The sequence below is a fragment of the Leptonychotes weddellii genome, chromosome 1, assembly GCF_054177405.1.
Source record: "Leptonychotes weddellii isolate Sample4059 chromosome 1, ASM5417740v2, whole genome shotgun sequence".
In the NCBI taxonomy this organism is placed as follows: Eukaryota; Metazoa; Chordata; class Mammalia; order Carnivora; family Phocidae; genus Leptonychotes; species Leptonychotes weddellii.
The window spans coordinates 74,200,606-74,225,329 of NC_138369.1; the positions used below are offsets into that span (position 1 = coordinate 74,200,606).

Here is a 24,724-nt window from a genome sequence, read left to right on the forward strand (position 1 = left end):
TCATGGAAACTGCCATTAATCCAAAGTGTCTGAACTTCCCTTTACCCTGTCTCCACCACTCTGGCCTTCCCCTGCCAAACTTTCCTTTCATTAAAGGAGTGACTCATCCCCATCGGGAATCATATAGGATCTGTGGGAAAGAGTATGGGATTTGGAGTCTGCCAGGCTTGGCTTTGCAACTTGACTGTACCATTAGCTAGCTCTGTGTCTTTGGGTAAGTTAGTTAACTTCTTGAGGCCTCAGTTTCCTGAACTGTAAAAAAGGTAATGTGATCTAATCTGCAGAGTTGGGGTGAGGCTTAGATTTAATGACTACAAGGTGCCTGACACATGGGCACCAAATATATGATAGCTAATATTTAAGTCAGATTTCAAGATCAGAATAAAAACAGGGTATGGCAGATCAACTTCTCCAAAATGGCCAGGGCAATGTTTCCAGTCCCATTCATTCTTCTAGAACTTTGCCACTCCCCATCAAGAAGCAGTGTCTCCTGCACCCCCACATCCCCCTTGAACTCGACAGGACTTTGTGACTGCCTCAACAAGTGACATGGGGTAGAAGCAATGCTACATGACTTCTAAGGAAAGATGAAAAAAGACAACACAGCTTCTGCTTAGCACTCTCTCTCTCTCAGGATGATCTCCTCAGGGAAGCAGCCACCATGCTGTGAGGAAGCCCAAACTGGCCCACATAGAGAGACTCAGTGGAGAGGCCCATGGGAAAAGGAATTGAGTGAGACTCCCCAGCCATGAGCTACTATCAACCACCAGACTTGTGAGTGAACAAGCATTTAGATGATCCTAACCCTCAGCCATTGAGTCTTCCAACTGGGGCCCCAGAAATTGGGAAACAAATTTAAGCCAACTTTGCTGCGCCCTATTCAAATTCCCACCCCATGAATCCGTGAGCATGATACATGTTTATTTAAGCTTCTAAGTTTGAGGGTAATTTGTTATACAACCATGCAACTGGAGCTCAGTGTAATCAGGATCTTGTGGGATGGGGCTGACATTTCTCACATACATCTGCATCAGGCCAAGTGAATGTGAACACAGCTCTCTGCTTTGGTACATCTAAACCTCAAAGGTGGAGGGAGAGTTTGCTACACACATTTGTCCTGTTGCTTGTGATTAGAACCTGGTGTACATGTTCCTGCTCACAAAGTGAATTGGTTCCATTCCTCAAACTCAAAGTGATTTCCTATATGCAAACTCCTAGAGCCCTGTCTGTTCTTTAACACTAACCATTTGCTAGTCTGTGGGAAATGGAACCATGAAATAATGCAACTATATTATAACCAAAGATGCCTTAAGTTATATATGCAAATTGGCTGTTATCCTCTTCAAACAGCAGTTGTGAAAGCTCTAATCTGATTTATTTTCTGTCTCACAAAGATGGAAACTTTACCCCATGCCGTGAATGCATCTGGGGAAGGAGAGCATTATGGCAGACTAGCCAGGTCTCCAGTGACAGCCAAGGGCCATCAGGAAAATCAGGGCAAAAAGTGGGGCAGCAGCAAGACCAGATTTCCACACAGGCCCAAGGCAAGAACAATGGGTCCAATGGCCTAGAGCCTGTCACACTGTCATGGCAAGGAAGTTAGTTTAACAGAGTAGTGAGACTGTGGGCTTTGGATCAAGCAAACCTGGGTTCAGATCTGGTTTCTCCACATACAGGCAGTGTTACCTTGGTTAAGTACCTTAACCCCTTAATTTTGTCAACTGTAAAAATAGGACTTACATGTGGCAGGAGCAGCTAGTTGTCTACCACGTGACTAGATGGACCAATGTGACCAGTGTATTTAGGGTGTGCCTTGTCTACATGATCATCCCCTTTCCTGGTGACCTGGGAGGTCAAAGGCTGAAGACAATGACCTCACAGGATAGAATGAGGCTGGATCTTTGTGTCACCCCTTGGAAGAGAGCCACTTAACTAGGCACATACACATCAGACTTTGTGTAAGTGAAAAATGAACTTTTACCAGGTGAAGACACTGAAAATTGGTGCTGTTTGTTATAGAAGCTAGCCCACCCTGACTCACACATTGTTTTAGAGAATGGAGACGTGCATTATTGTAGATAATTATAAAGAGTTGTTTACTGTCTTCCCCATTTGAATGATGCTCTTTGAGGGCAAGGACTGGGCCCTGTTGAGCCACAGTGCCCTCCCCTGTGTCTGGTACATACCAAGGCATGTCAGCAAATCTGAATTGGTTATCTGCAGCTTGATTAAGAGAAGAGAATTAAAATCTGGGCATTTTAGTGATAGAAGAAAGAAAAGTTTGATGTTAAAAAAAAAAAAAAAAGACCATTACATCAATACTTCAGGACAGAATGTACTTATTTAAACACTTATCAAAAGAACCAAAAACAACAAAAAAAATAAAATAAAATAAACAAAAAACCCCACCTAGCAGTAGAGTCATAATTTGCCAGTTTGGAACTTTGGGGCCAAAGGGGTCCAAAGAAATAAGTTTTCTCATTAGAAGTTTTGGAAACCAAAGCTTACTATTAGATTTTCTTTCAAGTTCCACAAAGCTTTTACAAGTTAATTAAATGGTTGGCTTAACCACTGGTTCATGTTTCCAGCAGATGAAGTGGAATGAGATCGGGGAGGAAACAATTGTGTAAATGCAAACTTGGTAGCAAGATTTGTCCCAGAAAACAATACCTTATCAGTAACATCAGAGATTTCTCTTTAAATTATCAGGGTGAACAAATAGAATTTGCGTTTCTATGGAGCACTCTCCTTTTTATTGTTCCCACTGTGTTCTCACAACACTCCTAAGAGTTAGGGCACGTTTTATTGTCATTTCACAAATGGAAAATCCATGAAATAAAGTGAGCCGTGATTTGGCCAACATCTCATGGCTCGTGTAAGAATCAGAGGCCAGGCCCCCTGACTCTCAGCATAGGACTTGCTCTCCACCGGACCTCCCACGTTGAGATGGGTTCAGTGTGGATGACAGTTCACTGGGAACCAAGTCGAACTAACTGCTTTTGAGCCCAGTGTGGGTAACGTTTCATGCTTGGGTATCTTACAGGGTAAAAAGTAAACTAAGACACAGTCCTACAGTCCAACAACAACCAGAACACCAAGTAGACTGGATGGAGGAATTGGGATTTCAGAAAAGAGAGTAAAATTATGTAAGAAAACTGTCTTATCTGCTCAGCACGCCTCCCTTATTCTTCTGAAAACATATCCCCCTTTCTTCCCCTATTCCAGTCATTTGAGATTGATTCTGGATATGGCTGTTAGTGATAGCATCCTACACCTTGGCCATTAGTGGGCATGAGACTTGTTCTAGCCAATTCGAATCCTTAGTGGGGAAAAAAGAACTGGAACTAAGAGAAGGAAGCAGTCCTGCTTGCACGAGACTGCTGGTGGCCATGGGGCTTGCTTCGTGGAAGAGATTGACTGTGAAAAGGCAGCTGAGATGAGTGATGGGGCAAGAGAGTTCTGGTGGCATTGGGAATGTGGTTCCAGCTGCCTCTGCCTCAGTGGTTGCATTGAGCTAATCATTCTCTTTTCCAGTGGTGGTCAAGTGGAGCTCGGGTCACTGGCAAACCTAGTCTTGCCTAAGGCAATAGGTAGACAGGGGAGGGGAAGCCACCCTCTCTTAGGCAGAAGCTACTAAAGGAGCCTACAGGGAAAGTGGGAAGATGCAAGACTTCTTTGGGAACATTGAAGAAGGCAGGTCTCTAGGGATGAGGATCTGCATAAAGACAGAGTGAGATACCAAGCTCTGAGCACATTGAATTTGAGACTAGAGCGGAAAGTGTCCATGGAGACACTGAACAGGCAACAGGATGTGGAAGTGGGTCTACAGGGAGAAATTAAAGCTGATGCAACTCTAGTGAAAAGAGTGCTGCACTCAGAGTCAAAAAGACTTCAAGGATAAAGGGCTTTTGTGCTGATTAAACCGGTTCATGAATTTAAGAGAATATTATTAATTTGGGAGCTCTCTGCATGGAGGTAACAACAGGAGTCATAGATGTAGAAAATTCTCGAGGGAAAGAAGGGAAGAGTCTTGGATAAATGCTCACAATTAGTCAATACAATAAAAGCATCAAAGAATTAAGAGAAAGCAGGGTGACAAAAACCAAGTAAGCAAAGAGTTTAAAGAGGGAGAGGTTGAGCAGTAGTGAAAACGAACCAGTGACGCCAGTAAGGAAGTTGGTGAGAGAGAAGTCTGTTTGAATTGGAGGGGCCGGAAGTTATTGGTGAAGGAACTTCAATATGGCAGAATGCCAGCCAAATGGTGGAGTGAAGTTATGGGTAAGGTCTTCTGCTGCCAGTGCCCACCCCCATTCCTTTCATCTTCCACTGGGCTCCTGCTGACTTACCCTTGTGGAATCTGCATCTCTGAGCCTGAGGGATCTTTCCCCCAGAACCGCAGAAGGCTACTCTGCCTGTGAGGCAAGCCAGAAGTGGTAGGGAATTAACAGCTCTTGAAAGCAGCGCTTGGACATAGAGTTGGTGTATAAACACCCCACCTCTCTTGCCTTGCCCCGGGGGTGGGGCGATTCTCAGGCTTGGATTTTGCACCATTTCTCAGAGTTTCCACCAAGATTAAGCTCCAGGTGCCCACTGTGGTGGCTGGCTTCACAGCGCGCTCTTTATTAGCTGTGCTCTTTTTCCCCGTCTTACTTCTCTAGTCCCCGAGCAGCATGGTCCCTGCATTTCCCAAGAAAATGACTTGTACTTGAATCCTCGTCTCAGCGTCTGCTCTGAGGGAAACTGAGCTAAGACAGGAGCTCGTGTAACTTACAGCCCGAACTAGGACACCTATGAAGAGTGAAAAGGACGGGGGGAGGGGGAACACTGTTAATAATGATGCTGGAACAAATGGGCAAAGAAGGATTTTGCATACCTGGAGGTCTGGCCCCCTGGTTCCCTGCCTCTCCTTTGAGAAGATGCAATTCAAATGTTAATTCTTTAGAATAACAGGGAGTGAAGATGCCTTTTCTTTAGTGACCATTTGTGCTTCGTGCCCCATTACCTGGGGGGCTCTGGAAAAGAATATGTCAGCTCGAGAGTGGGAAAATATCTCAGGAGGAGAATGGACCATGAGAAGTAGGTCAGCGTCTAGCCCCCAGGAAAGCGAGGCTTGTGCATTTCGGTGATGCTGGGCTCCAAGGCTGCGAGCAATCCTGTCAACTGCGGTCCGCAAGATGCTCACCTCCCGGCATCACTGGACACCCCCTTCTTGCTTCCTCTTGCCTTCCATTAGTCATGTCGGTGCGCTCCTCTCTGCAGCTGCACAGATGGACAAACCTCCTCTGACAGCGCCTCAGCGCCCTCGCTGCTGGTGCCCGCAGCCCTGAGGATATCGTCTGGAAACCTGGATCCTTTAATACCCCAGGCCTTCCACTTCACATGCTTCTACATCTACCCTTTTATCGTGTCTCCTCAAAAAAGAGATTTTTTTTTTTTCTGCCAGAAAACCTTTCAAGGAAGCCACTCCATTTTCTTGCATGTTCAAAGAGCTGCTGGATGTGATAGTGTGGGAAAAGGACAAGACACCAACATTTTTTCCCTGCCCTGTGCACAAATTCATCCCATGCCTGGATTCCCGATGGGAGTTGCTGCGTGAGGTCAATGGCACAGGAGAAGTGTCTCTGCACGGGAGGGCGTGGGCCCTCCAGGGCCAAGTGTGGAGCTGGCTGCTTCCTGTGCTCTCAGGACACCACTTCCCAGGAGATGCAGCTCATCCCTCTGGATGCCTGTTCTTGACAATCTGGCTCCCAGCTGCCCCGCTTGAATTTGGAGTTGATATATAAATAGATAGATCAACACGTGCCGTGCTAGGCCCCTTCTAGATGTTAGCTCACTCCATCCTCGAGATTCCATGAGGCAAATCTCGTTATTCATTCTGGGTTACAAGTGAGAGCAGAGATACAGAGAGACTAAGTAGCTTGCCCGAGCTCTCAGATAGTCAAGTTTGCAGTTTGAGCATCAGAAAACAGAAAAGCCTGTGGGGTATTCCATTAGACAAACAGGTAAGATGGGGCTGGTCGGCTGGGTTGGCTGAGGAAGGGACTGCTCTGTGGGGTCTCTGTGCCACAGAGTTCTCATTAGCTTCACAGATTAAAATCCTGTTCTGTAGCTACACTCCTATCCTAGACCTCGGGCCTGGAGTTGTGATCCCCCATGGACAGCCCAGGGAGAGTTTATCAGGACACCAGATTGTGCTCCTTGTCTCCAAAACGCAGCTCCTTCCCTACTCTCCACTGCAAAGTGGGTTTTTCTCCTGAGAAAAGCTGCCCACTTGTGGCACAGACTAAATTCATTACCTCCTCAGGAAAGACCCTGAAGACCCTTCCACCCTCCCACTGCCCTTAGATCTTACACACCTGCATCCTTCTCTGCTTGTCTTTTGCACAGAATTTTGCTTGTCCTCCATCATGGCAGACGGTAGACCATGGGTATCTCTCAGCTAGACGAGCACTAGATGAACAGGCCGCTCACATCTCTATTCAGAGGGCTACTTGCTGAGCCAAGCTCCTTGATGCTCCTAAACACACTTGTAATGTCCTGCCTTGATGGCTTTGCTCATGCTGTTCTCTCTACCACGAGTGACTCTTCTCTGACTGCCCATCTGATAAGCCACAGTACCATGTAGCCACTGCTTGATGCCTTCACTGAGCCCCTCGCTGGACGGTCTCTGAACCTCTCCTGAAATGCTGTAGGCTTTTGTCTGTATCCCTCTCAGCTCACGCACGTGCTGCCTTCTTCTCTGAGATATGCATATTTATGTTCATCTTTTCTTTTCCAGGCTATGGGTTCATCAAAGGCTAAACCACAGTAATTCAACTGTGTTTCTTCAAATTTGCTTAGCAGAGAGCCTGGCATGTGGGGTGTTTTTGAATGAAAGAAAAGGGTAGACTCACACAGACAGGGAAAAAAAGCAATGTCTGGTTAAAAAACCTTTGGAAATTGCAAATAACGTATTTGCCGAATAGATGATGTACCAGATGCATCAAATAAAATAATATTTATATTCCAATTCCTGTTCTTTGGACATGGGGTCCAGGGTAATTCTGAGAACCCAAACAGATCAAATCTCCACTTAAAAGAGTAGTTCTATCGGGCGCCTGGGTGGCTCAGTCGTTAAGCGTCTGCCTTCGGCTCGGGTCATGATCCCAGGGTCCTGGGATTGAGTCCCACATCCGGCTCCCTGCTCTGCGGGAAGCCTGCTTCTCCCTCTCCCACTCCCCCTGCTTGTGTTCCTGCTCTCGCTATGTCTCTCTCTGTCAAATAAATAAATAAAATCTTTAAAAAAAAAAAAGAGTAGTTCTATCATTTAATTATATTAGTCACGGGAGGGGGCTTGAGAGAGGTTGTCTCGGGTGGACGTCCTTAGCTTCTCTCCTCACCTTCTATCTTCCAGTGGAATGTTGACAAACCAACTCCAGGGTTTCATACTTTCTCGGTAATTTTTCTTTTAAAAAGAGTCTGATACTGAATTGGGGACGTAAGATTTATAGCAGGGTCTTCTTCATTCCTTACTCTTTAGAAGCCATGTACCTTCTGAGTAGATTTGGAGGTTGTATCTAGTAATGATCATAATGAGAGTACCAGTAGCAGGGTAATAGCTGTCAAGCTCTTTACAGAACACCTCACTCAGGGTATCTTTGGCACACTCATCCACCAGCCACTGTGAATGTTGGTTACAAACAGTGCATAGCTGTCCCCTTCTCCAAACAATTGGCCTCTGCCAACAGGAGTCTCCTCACCTGGGGGGTTACCCTCCACCTCCCAGCAGCCCAGGGCCAATGACTGACTGCTTTGGGGGTCAAAAAAGGCCAACCAACTTGCCTCAAGGCAGGATTTGCTCTGGAGTGCAATTCACACCCACAGCCACTAGGCTGAGGCTAGACCCCTGCTGAGAAAGCATCTTAGCTCTTTCCCTGACCCATCCTGCTTCCCTCACTTCCTTCCAGATTTCTCCTGAGGGCACCAATAATCCATATGCCAAGAGGCCCCACCTGAAGCTCTGTTTCTAGGGACCCCAACCTAAGACCAAATGGCATTGGGAAGCCCACAGAACTGAAAGAGGACAAGACCTACAGGAGCCCTGGGGGGCTCTGGAAAAGGAACTGAAGTCTGATCTCTTCAGTCTGCATGTCTCAGGATGAATCGACTCCAACCATTTTCAAGGTTTTTTTCTGCCTGTTGAAGATTCAGATTAAAAAAAAATCCATATCCTGGATCACATGCCCACCTTAGTGCAAGGGTAGAACAAGGCATGTCCTTTAGTTGTCCTCCCAAACTATCCAGTTTCCTGGGTATTCTGGTACCTTGAGGTAACAAATACCATCTCACTCAGTCCTTAGAACAGGTGTGAGGTAAATCTGTCATCTGTATATCTGTATATCTGAAGAAACCAAGGCACAATTCAGGAAAGACCAAGGAGCACATGCAAAATTTTTTGATGCAAAAATCCTACTTTGTAGAGTTGACTTCCCAGTATCTATTCTATCCCCGTGTGGGTAGTAAGCCCATCATGGCAATCCCATCCCCCTTGACAGCTACTGGTTTAAGATTGGGCATGTGTCTGTGTCCCAGCCAATGAGACAGGAGGGAAAATTTTCTGGGCCCTTCTGAGATATATATATCTCCTTGTTCCTTAAAACAAGACCCAAGAAGAAACCATGCCCAACTCTTCCTCTGGACATTGCTAAGTCTGGATCCAACAGCCAAAAACTTCCTCAGCCACCTTGTTCACCTCCCAGCAAGACTGAAAGACTCACAGAAACATGAAGCCAGTCTGGAGTCTGCTATCGTCCGGTGTCTTTGATATATGACAGAATAAAATTCCCCTATTATTTAGGATATATAGCCCAAGCTGGGGATTTCTGTTCCTTTTAGCCAAATGCAACCCAACTGATGTACTCACTTCCGTGGACTAGAAAGATGCCAAAGGAATGAGGACATTTTCAAAGGTAAGTCCTGGGACAGCTCATGATTTTGAGAATTGCCATTTACTAACTGTGTAACCTTTGACTAGCTATCTAACCTCTCATATGTAAAATAGAGATAATACTTGCGTCTACTCCATGGTATGGTCATAAGGATTAAATAGGGTCAGGTATTTAGAAGGAACAACCTACCACCGGGCACATAGTGGGTGCCCACTAAATACTTGGCTATTAGATATGCTCTTGAAAGAAAAGTTGAAATAGAATAAAAAATTAATTACAAGGGGTGCCTGGGTGGCTCAGTCGGATAAGCGACTGCCTTCGGCTCAGGTCATGATCCCTGGGTGCTGGGATCGAGCCCCACATCGGGCTCTCTGCCAGCGGGGAGTCTGCTTCTCCCTCTCCTTCTGTGATCTCTCTCACTTTCACTCTCTCTCAAATAAATAAATAAATTTTTTAAAAAATTAAAAAACAAGAAAATGAATATTGTTTGCTTTTACATAGCTGGTGAATATTTAACAATTTTTTTCCTAAACTCCCTCCAGATGGTTCCTGATGTTTATCCACGTGCGGACCTGACTCAGCCACCGCATCCTCTCCTGTCACACAGGATAATGCCATCAGTGTGCCCACTGACAGGTTTGTTCATATTTGAACTGTGAACTTCTAAAAGGCAAAGAGTCCTCCTGCTCTGTTTATTTGAATAACGTTGTTCCAGGAACATGGAAACACGATATAGTCTTAGCTCAGCAGTTTCTAACCACAGGTCAGAAATCAAATGGGACTGCATTGGTTCTTAAACATTTTGGGATCATGAACCCATTTCGGGAATCAAATGAATGTTGTGGACCAACTCCCAGACAAATAAACAACCAAGCAAAATGTCTGTACACTGCTCATCTTCTCCTCCCCCGGGCCTGAGACTCCCTGAATTAAAGTCTTTAAAATAAACCAAAAACAAAATAGTTAATAAATACTGCCTTGGGTCAGGAGCTTCACAAACCACATCTTATTGAATCTTTGGGAAAAATGCCAAGGTGAAGGGCTTCCTCCAGCCTTCCGTGCAGGTTCAGAGATGGCAAGTATCCTGGGTGAGGTCACACAGCTAAGTGTTCCACAGTCCTGGTGTATAGACCCCCCTCGTTCCTTCAAAGGCCTGCCATAGATCACCAACCAAATTTGTAGGCAGGAACAAACGTTTTCACGTCAGCTCCGCTGTGAGGAAATGGGGGCATTCTGAGGAGAAGGCCTTGTGGGACGTAGAGGTAGTAAGATGAGGTCCACCCAGGTCACCCGGGTTCTCTCCTTCCTTCATTCTCTCAGACATTGGAGCGTTGGAGGTGCCAGGCACCGTACCAGGATCTGACGCATGCAGCATTATAGAAGGGAGCCATGGCAAGTAGGCCTGGATCTGGATTCTATCTCCAGCAGTTAGTTGCTGGGTACCTGGAGGGATCTAATTAATGCTCTGAGCCACAGTTTCCTTTTCTGTAAAGTGGGGTTAGTGGTGGGGGTTGTCCTACAGATCAAGGGGACCTGTGTCAGGAAAGCAACCTGCCCAGGGCCTGCACATTGTGCATACTGGACGGAGGTCACTTGCAGACACGTTGGATCTATTTTAGAGTTGTCAGATGAGAAGCCCTTAGAGGAAAAAAAAATAAATAAAGTCCTGCCCAGGAGAGGGACCCAGTAAAAAGGGCAGAGCAGGGACCTGCACAGACACAGGGAACATTAGCTTCCTCTTCTCTCCAGACCACTCAGCTGACACGCCTCTTTGTTTTCATGATGCAAAGGGAAAAATATTTTCCTGGCAGCTGGAAGCAGAGTTTTTCCATTAATCTTCCCTTTGCATGTTGTTTCACCAAGGTCCAAAGTGACACAAAACAAACCCCAGAATTTCACACCAAGGAGGGTGGAAAAATACACCCTTGCCAGGGCTGGACACAGCTGGTTCCAGGCGAAGGAGCAAGGGGCCGTTTCATCAGGGGAATTATCAGCACCCCCAACAGCTGTACCCCAAGAGCATGCACAAAAGCAGCTTCCCACAGACCTCCCCAAATATTTGAATGCAGTCTTGAAAGAGTGCTTTAGACATTTCTGGACATCTAAATAAAAATGACATGCCTAGGCAATATGAGGACTGCCACTGGGGGGCCAGCCAACCACATGAGTCCTGTCTTCTGGCCCAAAGTCTCCATCAGGGGCTAGACCTCAATTTTTATATTCAGGGGCTCATCGGTTTCCTTCCAGCCATGCTGGATGGTATTTAAAATGGATTCCTGTGGGGCGCCTGGGTGGCTCAGTTGGTTAAGCGACTGCCTTCGGCTCAGGTCATGATCCCGGAGTCCCAGGATCGAGTCCCGCATCGGGCTCCCTGCTCGGCAGGGAGTCTGCTTCTCCCTCTGACCCTCCTCCCTCTCATGCTCTCTGTCTCTCATTCTCTCTCTCTCTCAAATAAATAAATAAAATCTTTAAAATGGATTCCTGTGGCCAGTCCAGTCTGATATCCTGTCCAGATATGGGCACCCAGATATGGAATGGATCCCTGCCACTCATATAGAACGAAATAAACAAGGAGAAGAAAACCAAACCAGATGCTGGCCCAGAATCTAACCAAGATTGACTAGAATATGCCTTGAAGTATTCTCAGTGTTTGGCAGAAAATCAGCCTCCTTGATCAAGGGGATGGTTGTTTTGCCACTGAATAGCTAGCTATTGATTGTGCCAATGGGTCTTTTCTTTCACACCAGGGTGGGGCTGGGGTTGGGAAGGTCAGTCAGTCATCTGGATATGAGTGTCTTGGCTCTGGACACTGTCCTGCTACTTGGAGGTTGCTGGGTCAGCAGGAGAATGAGGGGAGGGAGTAAGATGCTCCTAACTTGTGCATCTCTCCCTCCATGGTCACGTGGAGTGGTGGAGCTGGTTCCTGTCCAGGCTCTATAGCTCATGGCTGTGTGTGTTTGGGATGGAGGAGGGGGACAGACAGCAACACAGTCTCTCTCTGGTCCATCTTGAAGCCCCCCTCCCAACCCTCTCCAAAGAAACTCATCCTTCTCCCTCCTTCAGCCAAAGAACAAAACCTTTGTGGATATTGACCCAGGGATAGGCCTTCAAGAAGTCACAACCTACCAGTTCCACAAATAGCCAGACTCGAATCCCAGTGTAGGCTCAGCTGGAACACCCCATTCTCTTTGAACCCGAGCCACTGCCTACCATGGTTGAAAGCACAGCTACTGTTCACATTGATCCCTTCATATGCATCTCTCCATTTAATCTTCACTCCCACCCTAAGAATCTGAGGAGGAAACAGCAGTAGGAGGTTGATAACTCCCCCAAGGTCACTTAGCTAAGAAGCAGAGAGTAGGGATTTGAACCCACCACAGCTGAATGCTCTCCCAACATGTTCTGCTGCCTCCCACTGGCTGGATGAACAAATGGCCCCTCTGAGATGCAGTTTTCTCATCTGTAAAATGGGTTATTCTGACATTTGCATGAGTTAATGCTTGTAGAGCCTCACTTTGTATGTTGGGTTCATAAGGCCTTTTTCTCCAGCCAAGTGAGTGTGTGAGAAGTGGTGGAAGGTGCGTGTTGAATAAGAAAATTTTCAGGAAATTTAAGTATGTGAGATGGATCTTTTCTGTCCATAGATAGCCGGCCTTTTGTGAACACATTTTACTGGTCCCTCTCACTGCTCCCTACCCTCTCCTCCTAGATGGCCAGCATTTTCCTATATCCTGCTCTCCTGTCACAGAGGGAAACATCTAAGATGTCAATCCTACTGGGGGTTGGAGAATTGTGCCATGTAGGAGGTCTGGGACATTTGCATTCTTTAAAAAACCATAAGGAGAAGAATGCTTCATGTAACAGATATAATTACTTGTGGTGGGATTTGAGGCACTGTGGTGTTTGGGGTTCTGCCATTTAGATGACCTATTCATAAAGTTGATCCTCCAGCAGCCGCAGACCAGAAGCATTACTGCCCAAGAACCAGCAATGGCCACTGGTGAGGCGCACACGTCCAGATAGAAAGAAGGGTAGAAGGGTTGACTCTAGATTACAAAGCCACCCCCACTCCCAGTTAGTAAAGATTCCAGGAAGGGAGAGAGAGAGGGAAGTGGGACCCATCCTGGGCCATGAAGCAGAGGACTTGCGTTCAAGTTCTCCGTGCCTACTCCAGCCTGCCAGGTTCTCCACGCAGTGTTGCACTAACATCACACATCCAGCCTCACCTCACCCCCACCAGCCTCTCCTCTTGAATTGTCCCCAGCACCCCCTGACGGACTGATCTGGAAGCCCCTGAGTCATCCCTGGCTCCTTCCGGCCCTTGGCCTCCCCATCTTACATCCACAAGGTCTCAGACACATTCAGTCACCTGTTCCCTCAGCGAACATGCAATGAGACCTAACCACAGTAGTGAGGGGCACTACTGTGACTCTCCCTGCCCTCCCTCCCCATCAAGGCCCGTCTTGAGCGACAGGTCTCCCCACCTGCATTCTGTCTGCTCCTTCTCATCTGCCCTGCAGCTGCCGGGGTGGGGGAAGGGGGAAGAATCTTCCTAAAGAATTGCTTGGATCATATTACTTGCTCCCTCCCTCTCAGTCCCAACATTATTATCTGTAAAAACTCAGGATAAGCACCCTCACAGCACTGCAGTGAGGAGTGAAGGAGATCATGTGATGTAAAAGCTCTCAGCCACACAACAGGTACTCAAGAACAATTTGTTGAACTGATCTGACTTGTTTGGCTTTTGCCAGGTTAGCTAGCTACCAGTTACCGGGGACTATCTGGACTCCAGACACTGAGCCAGGTAATTTATACACACCCTCCTTTATCACCTTCTCATCAACCCAGTGATGAAGGGTCTTTTATTATACCCATTTTGTGGCTGAGGAAACTGAGGCCCAGAGAGCTGAAGTAATCTGCCCATGGTCTCTTAGAGGAAGGGCAGAGCAGCGACTAAAATACAGTTCTAACTGTCATGCCATAGAGCCTCTCTCAACGGTTTCCTTCTTTGTAAACACAAAGCTGGGTGTTCTCCCCTCCTCACAGAGATACTTGGAGAACCAAATGAGTGATAAACCCAAAACAGGAGGCCTGGGAGGGCCCTCAGAGATCATCCTGTCCAACCTCCTCATTTTGTAGATGAGGAGACTGAGGTCCAGCCGGGAAACTCAACTCAAGACCCAATAGCTATTGGCAGAACCTGGAACCACAGGATTCTAACCACTCTTTCTTTCCTTGTGGGAAGAGAGCCTGCATACAGAAAATAAAATGGCTTAATGAAATATTTAAAATGAACACTCTTGAGGGGCGCCTGGGTGGCTCAGTCGTTAAGCGTCTGTCTTCAGCTCAGGTCATGATCCCAGGGTCCTGGGATTGAGCCCCGCAACAGGCTCCCTGCTCCGCGGGAAGTCTGCTTCTCCCTCTCCCACTCCCCCTGCTTGTGTTCCTTCTCTTGCTGTCTCTCTCTCTGTCAAATAAATAAAAATTTAAAAATAAATAAATAAATAAAATGAACACTCTTGAATCACCAGTCATGCCAAAAAATAAAACATTCCAGCACACCAGAAAACCCCCTCTCATGCCCCATTCCCCATCTCCCTCTTAAAGGTAACCACTGTCCTGATTCTTAGGAGAATCATTTACTTGCTTGTCTTTATAGTATCATCACTGACGTATGCACCGCTAAACACTGCAGTTAGTTTTTCCTACCACTGAACTTAATAACGTAAGATTACAGGACATACTCTTTTGTGTCTAGCTTCTTTCACTAAATACTGCATTTGAGAGTCTTGTCCGTATTGTTGCATGTAGCTGTAACCCACTCATTTTCACTTCTGTATCGTATTTGTATGGGGTAGAACACTGTCTCCCAAAAATTCATGTCTACCTAGAACCCCAGAATGTGACCTTTCTCTGAAATAGGGTTTTTTTGCAGATGTAATCAATTAAGATGAGGTCATACTGGATTAGAGTGGACCCAAAATCCAGTGATTGGAATCTTTATAAATAAGAAGGCCATTTGAAGACACAGAGCAAAACAGGAGAACACAAAGTGAGGACAGGCAGAGACTGGAGCGATGCAGCTACAAGCCAAGGAACGCCAAGGATTGCTGGCAACCGGCACGGGAGAAACACAGAACAAATTCTCCCTCAGAGCCTTCAGAAAGAGCCAACCCTGCAGACATCTTGATTTGGGACTTCTAGCCTCCCAAATTGTGAGAAAATAAATTTCTGTGATTTTAAGCAGCCCAGTTTGTGGTAACTTGTTATGGTAGCCCTAAGAAACTAAGATAGTATTCCAGCTTGCTTATAAATATACCACCATTTCTTGATCCATTCTGGAGTTAAGGTAGTTTGGATATTTCAGGTTGGAAGCGATTATGGATAATGCCTCTAGGAACATTGTTGATCATATGTCCTGCTGTAAAAGGACATGTGATTCTCTGGATGGCGTGCCTCCAATGCACCCTACGGCTTCCTGAGTGGTCATCCTTCTATGGCTATGGCAGTAGAACTTTCTGGTCCTGGTCAGATGAAGGCAAATAGGACAGCAGTGCAATCAGCAGAGCTCTACTTGTGATGCACCCTCTAACCTGCCCCAGCTCCAGTCCAAGCTTCAGAATCAGGGGCCTCTTGACCTTTCCTGCCCAAACCCTCCCCCATGCCTCCATCCCTGACATTGCTGTGGCCCTGACCCAGTCATCACTTTCTGTGTTCAGGAACACCCCCCCCCACACTGACTTTGGCCTTTTTGGCCTTGCACCTGTCCCCAGCCAGAGTCTCTGAACTCCCTTCTGGTCCCTTTCTTCTTTTGCTGGTTGACTGGGTTTAAGACTGGACCTTACTCTACTCTTTGTTGTCCACTGGGCTCAGCCAATGCATCTCAGACCAAAAGTCCTTAACCATGGGCCCTCCATGCAAGGGGAGTCTTCTGAAGTATTTTCTTTCCATCTACCAGAAATCCATTGGCTTTGGGGAACAGCTACTCCTAAGGACAGAGAAAGGTTGAGGACAGAGAATACAGACATCATGGGGCAGAAGAGGTAAATGGTGTATGTACTAGAAACAGAGATGCTGGTGTATATGGCTGCAATAGCATCTTCCAGTGGCAAAGTCACACACAAAAAAAAGAATGTTTGTGTCAAACTCCAAAGGGCTGAGGCAAACGGTTGCCTTCACTCGGTGCCCATTCCTCAAGATGAGTCACTTCCTAAAGTTCCAGTGCTATGAGTACAATTGTTTATCTGACATGAACATTGAGCTTGTTTTCATTGCTGCAATACTATCCCAAAGCATATTGGGTTGCCTTGTTTCTGAGTAACAACATCCCCTTATTATGAATTCTGTATTTCATTTGGACCTATCTTCATAGCATTTGTATTACTCTGTACAACTTGTTCTGGGAAATTGTGAAAATAGCAATTCTAAGGTGGATAGAATTCTTTTTTTTTCTTTTATTTTTAGGGAAATCCTATTGCTTTGATTTTGAAATCTGATGACAAATCTGTGGTTAACTCCACCCATCAGTGCTCTGAAGCCAGGAGTTGAATGTTTTGTTTTGTTTTGTTTTTTTCTGTGAGGATTTCAGCAGCCAATATTCATTCACTCTTTCTCAAAGTCCTTCTACAGAGAAGTTCTGGGAAGGTGGTGGGTGAAGGGGAGGTGCAGTTGAGAGCCAAAATGCCTATAGTTAGGGTAAATGCAAAATTTTTAAAAAGAACCATGACTTTTCAGTGATGCCAATGTCTTCCCTCCCAACTCATAAGTTAATTGGGAGTTGGAGGTATATCAGTAAAGGTTCAATCAGGGAAGCAGAACCTTGATGAGTAATGCAGAAAAACACAAATTTGGTATAGGGGTTAGACCTTGAGTAATGGTGAGAGCTAGTGAAGATGTCTGTGCAGAGCTGTTACCTCTCATTTGGTGGGGGTCAGCCTGAAGTCGCTGTAGGTTGGCAGGCCTGGAATGGAAGGAAGGTAGGACATGAAGTGGAGGAAAGCAAGGGCAAGATTACTATAACCTCTGGAAACAAACAGTAATCTACAAGGACAATCTGAAATCCATGAAGACCAACGGCACCACGTATCTGTCTCCCATCATCTCAACTTCTACTACATGGAAGCTGGGACCCTTCATCATGGAGCTGCACACACACCTGGCCAGGGCTCAGAGAAGCTGCAAGAGGAGGGCTAGAGGGAGTGGAGGACATGCAGGCCCACTGCTGCCCTGCACCAGCTGAGTCAGCCTGTAGATCAATAAATGAGCTACAGCAACACCCTACACTAACCTTCAGAGCATGGTGGCTGCAGCTTCACCTCCAGCTTCCAAATCTCATGCAAATTTTTCATATGGCAGTTCTAGCCCAGACCGTATAGGAAAAGGGATTCTGGGAAATGTGGTTCTGGTAGTTAGGTTAACATAATACAAAACCATCACAGAGGTGCAGTCAGAAATACCAGGCAGATGTTAACTACGGTGCTCCACTGGGGAGGCACCACTCAGCTAATATCTCCGTACTACTTAGTGCCAGACACTCTTCTAAGCATTTACATATATTGATTACATATACTCACTTAAACCTTTCAACAACCCTACGAAGTAGTTGCTTTCATTATCCTTATTTCACAGATGAGAAAACTGAGTTCTAGAGAAAATCACAAAGCTAGTAACTGAGAGGCAAATCCTAACACACAGCAATAATGCTAGGCAGTCCTTCATTCATCCTTATTTTTCTATGACCTGCCATTCGTTAATCCTGAATCCTGCTTTTGTTTACTTTTCTATTTTTTTTTTTAATATATTTTTCCCTCTCTCTGAGAACTGAAGACCTCTGACTGTGGTCCATGAATGTATTATCCTGGTATGATTATAGCTCTCCTCTTCTCTGCAAACCATCTAAAAAAGAAACCTATGTATTTTCTCATCTCGTCTTCATTCTAGGGTAAAAATTCTTTGCCTGAGAAGAACTCACCAGAATATTAACCAGGTTCATTTCTCAAGGTTATATAAGGAGGTGATTAAGAGTCCAGAATTTGAATTCCATCTTCACTGATGGTACCAGCTGAGTGACCCTGGACAAATTACGGGCAAGTTGAGCTAATATTATTAGTAGTAATAGTAGTAGGAGTATCAGTTAGTTATTGCTGCATAACAAATTAACCCAAATAGTGGTTTATTTCTTTTTAAAGATTTAGTTTATTTATTTGACAGAAAGAGAGCACACAAGCAGGGGGAGCATCAGGCAGAGGGAGAAGCAGGCTCCCTGCTGACCAAGGAGCCCGATATGGGACTCGATCCCAGAACCCTGGGATCATGACCTGAGCCAAAGGCAGATGCTTAACCAACTGAGCCACCCAGGTGCCCCACCAAATAGTGATTTAAACAACACTGATTAATTTTTGCTTGTGTATCTGTGGGCCTGCAGATCTAGGCTGGCATCAGCTGGGTGACTCTACTTCAAGCTGAAGATCCAGCTGGGCTTCAGTCTTCATTGATTTGGGGCTTATGTCTGTTGCATGTGTATTGTGTTGCTAGGAGGCAACTACTGAGCACAAGCTCTTCCCCTGGTAATGGAAGAGGCACAAGAAAAACAAACAGAATCTGGCACTGGCCCTTTAGACCTAGACTCAGATCTGTCATACCATCATGTCTATTCACATTCCATTGGCCCAAGTGCAAGTCAAGGTCAGGGAAGTACAAATATAGATGGCAAATATAGATGGCAGAGGGTATGGACAAAAAGAAGGGAAAGAACCGGAGCCAATAATTTATCATATTTAACAATATTATTATTATTATTAAAAAGCAAACAACTCTTCTTAAGTTCTCCTTTAAATACATTTCTAGATCTCAGAAATTTAACATTCAGAAGAAAAGCAGAAGTGAGTGGATATTTCCAATTTGGACAGTTGACTAAATGGACAGCATTCAGAGGAGAATTTCAGGCTTGTTTCTCTGCTCTCCTCCCAACACCTCTAGGTCAAATTCTGCCCCATGATATCCATTGTAAATTCCTGTGATCCACGGGCATGGGTCCATTGGTTGATGTCATCTCCATATCGGGATCCTTCCCAGCATCAACTGCAGGCCTCAAACATGATTAGGTGAACTTGAAGCCTGACCTAGTGGACAGAGGGCCCACTCCAGGGTCTCACCGTCTCCTCCATTTCCATTCTAAACATCTCACCCAAGGACATTTCATCCCCGACATATAAAATTAGGGCCATGATTCTCAAGAATTCTAGGCACAGATCATGCCTCCAGGGAGAAAAGTCTGTTCCTTCTTTGTGATTCAGTTACGGCAGAGGTACGCAGCTCGAACTTCCTTGCTTCTACATGTCTGTATCCAGTAGCTTCTTATCTGCTTGTTAATGTGGCATTTGTTTAAAAAAAAAATGTTTTGTTCCCATGGTGGGGAGTATCATCCATATTGACTCTCCTGGGTGAGCTTTCTTCATTTATTTCTTCTGGAAAAAGAATAAAAACATTTTTTTGGAGCAGAATGAACATCAGTCAGCTGAGTTCCCTGTAATTGGGGCAGCCTTCCCCCAAAAGAAACTTTTACTTGCAGAAGTCTTAACAACAACAATAGCATCAAATCAAAACCGACTCCCATTGCCAATTCCCCACCATACTACAGACTCCTTGAAGGAAACAAGTCATGTTGTCTTCATATTTAAATTTGCACAAGGCCTGGCACAGTTGGAATTCAAATTATCTTTGTTAATTAAATAAATAAATTCCAAACCTCTGTGACCAAGTCCTTGTGGCAAGTCTTCTGAAAACAAGAACATTGCCATGTTAAGTTGCAGTGGATGTGGAAGGTATTTTATAGGGATGGATCCATTCGAGGCAAAATTATGACTTGGACATACAATTCTCTTCAGATCTCAGAGTCTCAGTTCTGTAGGGCTCACTCTCAAAGTCCTCTTCCCCTACCTTTCTCTGGTTCCTTCCCCTGGTGCAAAAATATAGATGGGGTTTAAGGCTATTTGTTTAGTCTGATTCACAATGATTTCGTGAGCATCTACTAGAAGTCAGGCACTATGTAGGGTTTGAGAGATTAAAAAGTCAAATATGGCATGGTCACTGCCCTTAGGGAGTTCCCAGTTTAATGGAGGATATAAATGTGTAAACTGATTATCATACAGCATGACAAACTCCCAAATGCCCTAGGAATACAGAGGCGGTACCTCTAGTCCTTCCCGGAAGAGGTGACATCTGAGCCGATTCTTGTTGCACAAATAAGAGTTGGGGGTGGAGTGCAGCTCTAGCAGAAGGAACAGCATGTACAAGGGCTTGTGTTGGAGAGCAGTGAACATTCTTGGAACACCACGGAATTCAGCATGACTGGGGAAAAGGGTGTGAGTTCGGGTGTGGCCAGAGCTATAGCCAGAGAGGGAAGCTGGATCATGCCTGCCACCTCTTAAGACGTCTTGAGAAGTGTTGATTTATCCTGGGGGCAATGGGGAGTCGCCGAAAGTTTGTAAACAGGAAAATGACCAGATTTAAAAAGATGCAGATGTGACTCGAGGAAACCAGTTACGAGACCATTGCAATTATCAGGCAAGAGAAAGTGGCCCTGGTTAGAGGCCCCTGCTCAGTGACAGGTCCCAGTTGTGATGCAGAGTTTCACCCTACGATGCTCTGCACAGGCTTTGGTCTATGTGCCTTTAACACATTACAAGCTTTGGCTCCTTGATTCGCACTTGACTTGAATTTCCTTGTTTGGTGGTCACTTCATCCTGCCAAGTTTGAAGTTTACGGCCTAAAACGTTTGATGGCTTTTCAGTACATAGTTTTCAGACCTTTTATTTTTTCTTTAAGTGGAAAACTGTGGGGATTTTTCACGCTTGAAACCCAGGAGTGCATGAATGACTTAGTTCAAACTTTTCCCAAAATATTGACATTGGGTCAAGTCCAAATATCTGAATTTCAGGCCAGAGCTCAGTAATAGGTTAGATATCTTTGTTGTTTCTTCTTTTAAAGAGAGAGCGAGAGAAGAGGAAAGAGAACAGAGGTTTCTCATTTCATCATTTGAAGAATTAGCATCTGAAAAAATAAAATATCCCTGTAAACTTCTCTGATTCTATAAAAAATGGCAGTATCAAATTCTGAACCTTTAGATGGAAATGTCAGACTCAGTTTTCCCCATCACACTGAACCCTCTCCTGCCGTCTTCCTTCCCTCCTGGCTGTCCCTGCAGCCTCTTCCTAAATTGTCACCAACACCAGAGCAGGATCCCAAGCAAGAGTGGCCTGGGCCACTTGTAGCTAGGATATAAAAGAATTTTCCAATGATACTCCAAAGAGAGGTAATTACCAAGTATAATTAAAAGTTTGATTTCCATTTTCTCAGGCCTAGCTACCTGTACCTGATGCTGAAGCTCTACTAAGGCCAAGTGTAATGCAATAGGATATAACCCACTTGCTGTCCCCTCAACAACTCCTTTACACCAGGGTTCTGAATGCTGTCGAAATTTAGGAGCTGTTTTGGTTAACTACTACTGCACAAAACCACCCTACGTCATAGGGACTTAGAACAAAAGAGTTTCTTATTACCCACAATTCTGTGGAGTGACCAGGGGTTGCATATGCCTTGCTGGTGCTGCCTGGGGTACTGGGATGGTTGGAAGGTCCGCAGTGGCTTCATTCACAGGACTGCAAGTTGGTGCTGGCTGTCAACCAGGAGCTCAGCTGAGGCTGCCGGCTGGAGACCTGAGTTCTCATCCACCTGGGCCTTTCACGTGGCTAATCAGACATCCTCACCTTGAGGCCGATGGGTTCCAAGAAGCGATGTTCCAACAGGTGAATGAAGAAGGAAGCTGCTGTTCTCTTACATCGAGTACTTCTGCTATGTTCCTCTGGTTAAAGCCAGTCGCACAGCGAGCCCAGATGCAATGCGAGGGGGAAGAGACTACCTCTTGCCGAAGAACCGGCAAGCGAATATTGCGTAAGAGCACGTGGGATGGGAGATACAACTGCGGCGTCTCCGGCGGGTAGAAGAGGAAAGCCAGTTCGAGGAGACTGTGTGCACAGCTAACTTCGAAGTGCTTAGACCTGGATGGGAACAGTCAGACTCAGTGGTCCCTGGGGAAGGATCGGTGAGTAGCTAAGCACTAAACCCTATATAAAGAATAAGCCCCCTCATAGGCTTGTTGCCTGGGAGGTGGTTATAAATATCCATTCTGTGAAAATGCTCTTTAATTCAGTCTTTGTAATTCTGGCCCGGCACACAACTGATCCTGAGGAAAGTAGTCATTGTAGTTTCCTTCAAAATAAGCTGCCAAGGGGCGCCTGGGTGGCTCAGTTGGTTGGGCATCTGCCTTCTGCTCGGGTCATGGTCTGGGGTCATGGGATCGAGCCCTGCATTGGGCTCCCTGCTCAGTGGGAAGCCTGCTTCTCCCTCTCCCTCTCCCTCTGCCTGCCGCTCCCCCTGCTTAAGCTCTCTCTCTCTTCTTCTCTCTCTGTCAAATAAGTAAATAAGATCTTTAAAAACAAACAAAAAAATTAGTTGCCAGGCTCTGGGCCACAGGTGACGGACCCAGGGGAGACCAGCAGCCAACGAGAAGACCTCACGTGAAACTCTGTCCAATAGGACCGCTTCTTATTGGCAGTGAGGAAACAGCTACCAGGATGCTCAGATCCTCACCCTAGGGAAATTTTAATGCAAAATGAGTTGAGAGAGGGACGGTGGAGCAGAAAGCTGCAAAGATGAAACAGAGAAAGAGAGAAGCAGAGGCAAAAAAGCAGCTGAATCACAGGGTTCTGATGGACTCAATGGGGCAGAAAGAAGTGGACTCCCAGGTCTGGGGAAGAGATGCTTGGGACACCGAGCAACTGTTGGGTTGGAGAGTGAACACATTAGTTCTCTATAAATCTGACCTCATCTCTTAGCCCTCACCTTCACTCCCAGTAGTCCAGATCCACTGGCCTTTGCATTCCTTAAACTTGCCAAAGTTCTCACTTAAGGAGCTTTGGACCAGCTGAGCCCTATGCCTGAAATATTCTACCCCAGCCCTTCTCCCAGCTGGCCCCCCTGGAGCTCTCGAAGCTCGGTTACAATGCCACTTCTTCAGAGAAGTCTTCCTGGTCCATGCAATCTGAACTAGCCTCACACCCTTCTCCCCTCTCCCTCTCTATCACATCACCAGATGCTTTTCTTCTTAGCACTTGTCTTTTTGTCCTATCTGTCAACCCTCCCTTGAGTGGAAGCTCCATGCAGGCAGGAACCTGATCTGTCTTATTTGCCACTAGAGTCCCCAGAACCTGGCATACCATCTGACATGGTTGGTGCTCAATGAATGTTTGTTCAGGTGAGCCTTTCCTTCATTCCTCACAAATTAAAAGAGCCTCGCACAACAAGGCAAGGGCCCTGACACTCGCCATGGTAGAAGACTTTGGAGTGAGGAACCCATCATGCCGACAGCAAAGTAGCCAGAGTCATAGAACCCATTTGCATTGATGAATATTTAAGTTCCCTAAAAATATAACAGAAACTATTCCCCAAATAAAAGTGAAGATAAGGCCATTTTGCTCCCTTGTAATTAACAATATTGGATACTTTCCATTCACACTCAAGGACAGTCAAGATGAGTCAAGTAATTTCTGCTCACTGGAAACTTTTGAGGATCTTCCTTCCCTCAACAGCTCACCATCTGCCCTCCCACCCCCACAAACATACATTTTAAGGTAACACTTATAAATACGTTTGGGTTTGCAGATGATATGCTAAACCTATGTGCCGATTTTTCTGAGTCTGGTCTTCTAAGCAAGCGTTCAATGTCCGGGGCATTTTAGCCACTGGATCTTACCGGCAGAGCATCTAAGGCCAAAAACTTTTGAATGCCCTCGAAAATATCTGACACCTGAAAAAAATGATATTGTTTTTCAAACAGAATAAATATAACTCAAGAAATGCTGAAGTGAAATGTATGCCGAACATGAGACAATGTCTACTTGTCCACTGCACTACGTTCCTGTGTTTCCGGGGGTGGGGGGTGAGAGGGGTGTCAGAGAACCTTTTAATATCTTTGGGGGATGGGGATGCTATGTGCCAAGCATTGTCGAACCTCTTTAAATGGCTCTCCCACTTTTTGGTGTGTCTAAGCCTTGACCGGCATGGCCTCATCTACACACACACCTGTACGTGAAATCTTTGCCACACAAAAAAGGTCTAGAGAAGTAAACTGGCATGTACTTGATTTTTGAGTTATGGCTTAGTATGTGATCTGTGATTAGGATTCCCAATTCTCTGGGAGAGAACCAGTCTCAAATACATCCCATTTTCCCTAAGGACAAGTACACTTGTCCTTGCTTTAGTATAGAGGACAAGGATCTCTGGGTGTGACTGGGAGAAGGAGGAGGGCAGTGAAGGGAGTCTCAGGGTCAAGGTTCCCCTTGCTGCCTCTCCAGGTTGCCTCTCTCATCCCACTCTCCTGCCTCCATGTTTCCCAGCAAATGCAGCAATAGGGGATTATGGACCCATCAGGAGAGTCTTCTGGAAACTTTGGGAACTGGATGAGGAAGGAGATCAGGAAGTGAAGAAGGAGAGTGGGCAAAGCATGCAGAGATTACAAACTCTATTATATATTTAACGGAGGTGGGAGGTTACTTAATGGCAAAAATCCTGTCAGTCCTTGAGAGGTAGATTTTGAACCTCCATTTCTGTGGTGGTTGTGATTTTCCATACAAGTTAACTCTCAGAGATTCCCTGCCAAATATTAATTTCCTTCCTCCACATTGGAACTCTAGTGTCCCTGCTTGTTGCAAAGCATCTTCAATATGTGTTTAATATTG

At 45.7% G+C, this 24,724-nt stretch overlaps 1 long non-coding RNA gene across 2 annotated transcripts; it reads right to left on the reverse strand.

Annotated features, from left to right (window-relative positions):
• Positions 1 to 207: 207 nt before the first annotated feature.
• On the reverse strand, positions 208 to 24,234 carry LOC145722589 (uncharacterized). Of its 2 annotated transcripts, none has more exons than XR_014146951.1 (2): positions 21,492 to 24,234; positions 208 to 20,978 (listed from the first exon to the last, which is right to left on the reverse strand). It is a non-coding gene; the product is annotated as an uncharacterized LOC145722589 (long non-coding RNA). The 2 variants fall into 2 exon arrangements; XR_014146950.1 differs by having other exon boundaries at positions 21,488 to 24,234.
• Between the last annotated feature and the right edge of the window lie 490 nt (positions 24,235 to 24,724).